The sequence below is a fragment of the Phasianus colchicus genome, unplaced genomic scaffold (assembly GCF_987193195.1).
Source record: "Phasianus colchicus unplaced genomic scaffold, bPhaCol1.hap1.1 HAP1_SCAFFOLD_42, whole genome shotgun sequence".
Lineage (NCBI taxonomy): Eukaryota > Metazoa > Chordata > Aves > Galliformes > Phasianidae > Phasianus > Phasianus colchicus.
Window position 1 is genome coordinate 1,527,920 of NW_028325222.1, and position 7,164 is coordinate 1,535,083.

The window sequence follows — 7,164 nt, forward strand, 5'->3', positions numbered from 1 at the left end:
GATCACACTGACTCCCATCACAATGGCCTTTTCTCCCACATACACCAGCTTTCTCCCAAATACACGACATTTTCTCCCACATACACCCGTTTTCTCCCAAAGATGGGACATATTCTCCCAGAAATGCCAGCTTATTCTTTAAAAAAGGCCTTTTTTTCCCAAAATACCAGCTTTCTCACAAACACCTGTCATTTTCCAACCAAGTCTGCTACTATCTCCCAGAAACAGCCGGTTTCCGAGAAATACCTGACGTTTGCTCTCCCAAATACTACTTGACACTCCTCCAGAGGACATTGTCTCCCCTATTTACCACGTTGTCTCCCCAAGAGACCACTTGGCATACCAAAAAGACCACCGTTGCTCTCCAGTACAAGATCTTCTTTCCCACCGGTTCCCACTTTTCTCCCCCAGCTCTGTCATTTCCTCCCAGAAATGCCACTTTTCCCTTGGAAATTTCACCTTCTCTTCCAAAAAGAGGAGATTTGCTCCCAGAAATACCCCTTCTCTTACAACTGCCACACGCTTTCTCCCCAAAAAGCCTCCATGACAATGCCAAATGGGACACTTGCAGCCAAGAAGAGGACACCTTCTCTCAGAAAGACCACTTTTCTCCCCAAGAGAGGAGATTTTCTCCCAATTGGATGACATTTGCTGTAAGAAAGACCTGTTTTCTTCCCTCAAGAGGACATTGTCTTTCCCACTGAGGACATTTTCTCCCAGAAGTGCCGCTACTCTGTGAAACACCTCCATTTCCTCCCAAATCTACTCCATGACACGCCTCAGGATGACACTTACTCTCCGATTTGGGGCATTTTCTCCCAGAAATACCACTTCTCTCCCAAAGGGATGGCCTTTTCCCTCTCTAGCATCTGTTTCCTCACCAATACCTGGCATTTTCTCCCAGAAACACCAGCTTTCTCACAGATACATCACCTTCCCCCCCCCACATCAGACCTCTTCTCCCAGAAATACCAGGACTCTGCTGAATATTTCCCATTTCCTCCGGAACATACAGCATTACACTCCGCAAGAGGACAGTTTCTTTCAGAAATGTGGCATTTTATCACAGATACACCATTTTTATGCCCAGTAGAGCTCCTTTTCTCCCAGAAATAGCACTGCTCTTAGGAAGAGCTCCCATTTTCTAACCAAAATGCTGCTTTACACTCCTCAAGATCACACTTACCCCCATCAAGATGGCAGTGTCACAGAAATACCAGCTTCTGCCCCCAAAATGAGACTTTGGCTCTCCAAAACAAGACATTTTCTCCCAGAAATACCAGGACTCTTAGAAATACCTCACGTTTCATCTCAAGAATACTGCTTTCCACTCCTCAAGATCACACTGACTCCCATCACAATGGCCTTTTCTCCCACATACACCAGCTTTCTCCCAAATACACGACATTTTCTCCCACATACACCCGTTTTCTCCCAAAGATGGGACATATTCTCCCAGAAATGCCAGCTTATTCTTTAAAAAACGGCCTTTTTTCCCCAAAATACCAGCTTTCTCACAAACACCTGTCATTTTCCAACCAAGTCTGCTACTATCTCCCAGAAACAGCCGGTTTCCGAGAAATACCTGACGTTTGCTCTCCCAAATACTACTTGACACTCCTCCAGAGGACATTGTCTCCCCTATTTACCACGTTGTCTCCCCAAGAGACCACTTGGCACACCAAAAAGACCACCGTTGCTCTCCAGTACAAGATCTTCTTTCCCACCGGTTCCCACTTTTCTCCCCCAGCTCTGTCATTTCCTCCCAGAAATGCCACTTTTCCCTTGGAAATTTCACCTTCTCTTCCAAAAAGAGGAGATTTGCTCCCAGAAATACCCCTTCTCTTACAACTGCCACACGCTTTCTCCCCAAAAAGCCTCCATGACAATGCCAAATGGGACACTTGCAGCCAAGAAGAGGACACCTTCTCTCAGAAAGACCACTTTTCTCCCCAGGAGAGGAGATTTTCTCCCAATTGGATGACATTTGCTGTAAGAAAGACCTGTTTTCTTCCCTCAAGAGGACATTGTCTTTCCCACTGAGGACATTTTCTCCCAGAAGTGCCGCTACTCTGTGAAACACCTCCATTTCCTCCCAAATCTACTCCATGACACGCCTCAGGATGACACTTACTCTCCGATTTGGGGCATTTTCTCCCAGAAATACCACTTCTCTCCCAAAGGGATGGCCTTTTCCCTCTCTAGCATCTGTTTCCTCACCAATACCTGGCATTTTCTCCCAGAAACACCAGCTTTCTCACAGATACATCACCTTCCCCCCCCCACATCAGACCTCTTCTCCCAGAAATACCAGGACTCTGCTGAATATTTCCCATTTCCTCCGGAACATACAGCATTACACTCCGCAAGAGGACAGTTTCTTTCAGAAATGTGGCATTTTATCACAGATACACCATTTTTATGCCCAGTAGAGCTCCTTTTCTCCCAGAAATAGCACTGCTCTTAGGAAGAGCTCCCATTTTCTAACCAAAATGCTGCTTTACACTCCTCAAGATCACACTTACCCCCATCAAGATGGCAGTGTCACAGAAATACCAGCTTCTGCCCCCAAAATGGGACTTTGGCTCTCCAAAACAAGACATTTTCTCCCAGAAATACCAGGACTCTTAGAAATACCTCACGTTTCATCTCAAGAATACTGCTTTCCACTCCTCAAGATCACACTGACTCCCATCACAATGGCCTTTTCTCCCACATACACCAGCTTTCTCCCGAATACACGACATTTTCTCCCACATACACCCGTTTTCTCCCAAAGATGGGACATATTCTCCCAGAAATGCCAGCTTATTCTTTAAAAAACGGCCTTTTTTTCCCAAAATACCAGCTTTCTCACAAACACCTGTCATTTTCCAACCAAGTCTGCTACTATCTCCCAGAAACAGCCGGTTTCCGAGAAATACCTGACGTTTGCTCTCCCAAATACTACTTGACACTCCTCCAGAGGACATTGTCTCCCCTATTTACCACGTTGTCTCCCCAAGAGACCACTTGGCACACCAAAAAGACCACCGTTGCTCTCCAGTACAAGATCTTCTTTCCCACCGGTTCCCACTTTTCTCCCCCAGCTCTGTCATTTCCTCCCAGAAATGCCACTTTTCCCTTGGAAATTTCACCTTCTCTTCCAAAAAGAGGAGATTTGCTCCCAGAAATACCCCTTCTCTTACAACTGCCACACGCTTTCTCCCCAAAAAGCCTCCATGACAATGCCAAATGGGACACTTGCAGCCAAGAAGAGGACACCTTCTCTCAGAAAGACCACTTTTCTCCCCAAGAGAGGAGATTTTCTCCCAATTGGATGACATTTGCTGTAAGAAAGACCTGTTTTCTTCCCTCAAGAGGACATTGTCTTTCCCACTGAGGACATTTTCTCCCAGAAGTGCCGCTACTCTGTGAAACACCTCCATTTCCTCCCAAATCTACTCCATGACACGCCTCAGGATGACACTTACTCCCCGATTTGGGGCATTTTCTCCCAGAAATACCACTTCTCTCCCAAAGGGATGGCCTTTTCCCTCTCTAGCATCTGTTTCCTCACCAATACCTGGCATTTTCTCCCAGAAACACCAGCTCTCTCACAGATACATCACCTTCCCCCCCCCACATCAGACCTCTTCTCCCAGAAATACCAGGACTCTGCTGAATATTTCCCATTTCCTCCGGAACATACAGCATTACACTCCGCAAGAGGACAGTTTCTTTCAGAAATGTGGCATTTTATCACAGATACACCATTTTTATGCCCAGTAGAGCTCCTTTTCTCCCAGAAATAGCACTGCTCTTAGGAAGAGCTCCCATTTTCTAACCAAAATGCTGCTTTACACTCCTCAAGATCACACTTACCCCCATCAAGATGGCAGTGTCACAGAAATACCAGCTTCTGCCCCCAAAATGGGACTTTGGCTCTCCAAAACAAGACATTTTCTCCCAGAAATACCAGGACTCTTAGAAATACCTCACGTTTCATCTCAAGAATACTGCTTTCCACTCCTCAAGATCACACTGACTCCCATCACAATGGCCTTTTCTCCCACATACACCAGCTTTCTCCCGAATACACGACATTTTCTCCCACATACACCCGTTTTCTCCCAAAGATGGGACATATTCTCCCAGAAATGCCAGCTTATTCTTTAAAAAACGGCCTTTTTTCCCCAAAATACCAGCTTTCTCACAAACACCTGTCATTTTCCAACCAAGTCTGCTACTATCTCCCAGAAACAGCCGGTTTCCGAGAAATACCTGACGTTTGCTCTCCCAAATACTACTTGACACTCCTCCAGAGGACATTGTCTCCCCTATTTACCACGTTGTCTCCCCAAGAGACCACTTGGCACACCAAAAAGACCACCGTTGCTCTCCAGTACAAGATCTTCTTTCCCACCGGTTCCCACTTTTCTCCCCCAGCTCTGTCATTTCCTCCCAGAAATGCCACTTTTCCCTTGGAAATTTCACCTTCTCTTCCAAAAAGAGGAGATTTGCTCCCAGAAATACCCCTTCTCTTACAACTGCCACACGCTTTCTCCCCAAAAAGCCTCCATGACAATGCCAAATGGGACACTTGCAGCCAAGAAGAGGACACCTTCTCTCAGAAAGACCACTTTTCTCCCCAAGAGAGGAGATTTTCTCCCAATTGGATGACATTTGCTGTAAGAAAGACCCGTTTTCTTCCCTCAAGAGGACATTGTCTTTCCCACTGAGGACATTTTCTCCCAGAAGTGCCGCTACTCTGTGAAACACCTCCATTTCCTCCCAAATCTACTCCATGACACGCCTCAGGATGACACTTACTCCCCGATTTGGGGCATTTTCTCCCAGAAATACCACTTCTCTCCCAAAGGGATGGCCTTTTCCCTCTCTAGCATCTGTTTCCTCACCAATACCTGGCATTTTCTCCCAGAAACACCAGCTTTCTCACAGATACATCACCTTCCCCCCCCCACATCAGACCTCTTCTCCCAGAAATACCAGGACTCTGCTGAATATTTCCCATTTCCTCCGGAACATACAGCATTACACTCCGCAAGAGGACAGTTTCTTTCAGAAATGTGGCATTTTATCACAGATACACCATTTTTATGCCCAGTAGAGCTCCTTTTCTCCCAGAAATAGCACTGCTCTTAGGAAGAGCTCCCATTTTCTAACCAAAATGCTGCTTTACACTCCTCAAGATCACACTTACCCCCATCAAGATGGCAGTGTCACAGAAATACCAGCTTCTGCCCCCAAAATGGGACTTTGGCTCTCCAAAACAAGACATTTTCTCCCAGAAATACCAGGACTCTTAGAAATACCTCACGTTTCATCTCAAGAATACTGCTTTCCACTCCTCAAGATCACACTGACTCCCATCACAATGGCCTTTTCTCCCACATACACCAGCTTTCTCCCGAATACACGACATTTTCTCCCACATACACCCGTTTTCTCCCAAAGATGGGACATATTCTCCCAGAAATGCCAGCTTATTCTTTAAAAAACGGCCTTTTTTCCCCAAAATACCAGCTTTCTCACAAACACCTGTCATTTTCCAACCAAGTCTGCTACTATCTCCCAGAAACAGCCGGTTTCCGAGAAATACCTGACGTTTGCTCTCCCAAATACTACTTGACACTCCTCCAGAGGACATTGTCTCCCCTATTTACCACGTTGTCTCCCCAAGAGACCACTTGGCACACCAAAAAGACCACCGTTGCTCTCCAGTACAAGATCTTCTTTCCCACCGGTTCCCACTTTTCTCCCCCAGCTCTGTCATTTCCTCCCAGAAATGCCACTTTTCCCTTGGAAATTTCACCTTCTCTTCCAAAAAGAGGAGATTTGCTCCCAGAAATACCCCTTCTCTTACAACTGCCACACGCTTTCTCCCCAAAAAGCCTACATGACAATGCCAAATGGGACACTTGCAGCCAAGAAGAGGACACCTTCTCTCAGAAAGACCACTTTTCTCCCCAAGAGAGGAGATTTTCTCCCAATTGGATGACATTTGCTGTAAGAAAGACCCGTTTTCTTCCCTCAAGAGGACATTGTCTTTCCCACTGAGGACATTTTCTCCCAGAAGTGCCGCTACTCTGTGAAACACCTCCATTTCCTCCCAAATCTACTCCATGACACGCCTCAGGATGACACTTACTCCCCGATTTGGGGCATTTTCTCCCAGAAATACCACTTCTCTCCCAAAGGGATGGCCTTTTCCCTCTCTAGCATCTGTTTCCTCACCAATACCTGGCATTTTCTCCCAGAAACACCAGCTTTCTCACAGATACATCACCTTCCCCCCCCCACATCAGACCTCTTCTCCCAGAAATACCAGGACTCTGCTGAATATTTCCCATTTCCTCCGGAACATACAGCATTACACTCCGCAAGAGGACAGTTTCTTTCAGAAATGTGGCATTTTATCACAGATACACCATTTTTATGCCCAGTAGAGCTCCTTTTCTCCCAGAAATAGCACTGCTCTTAGGAAGAGCTCCCATTTTCTAACCAAAATGCTGCTTTACACTCCTCAAGATCACACTTACCCCCATCAAGATGGCAGTGTCACAGAAATACCAGCTTCTGCCCCCAAAATGGGACTTTGGCTCTCCAAAACAAGACATTTTCTCCCAGAAATACCAGGACTCTTAGAAATACCTCACGTTTCATCTCAAGAATACTGCTTTCCACTCCTCAAGATCACACTGACTCCCATCACAATGGCCTTTTCTCCCACATACACCAGCTTTCTCCCAAATACACGACATTTTCTCCCACATACACCCGTTTTCTCCCAAAGATGGGACATATTCTCCCAGAAATGCCAGCTTATTCTTTAAAAAACGGCCTTTTTTCCCCAAAATACCAGCTTTCTCACAAACACCTGTCATTTTCCAACCAAGTCTGCTACTATCTCCCAGAAACAGCCGGTTTCCGAGAAATACCTGACGTTTGCTCTCCCAAATACTACTTGACACTCCTCCAGAGGACATTGTCTCCCCTATTTACCACGTTGTCTCCCCAAGAGACCACTTGGCACACCAAAAAGACCACCGTTGCTCTCCAGTACAAGATCTTCTTTCCCACCGGTTCCCACTTTTCTCCCCCAGCTCTGTCATTTCCTCCCAGAAATGCCACTTTTCCCTTGGAAATTTCACCTTCTCTTCC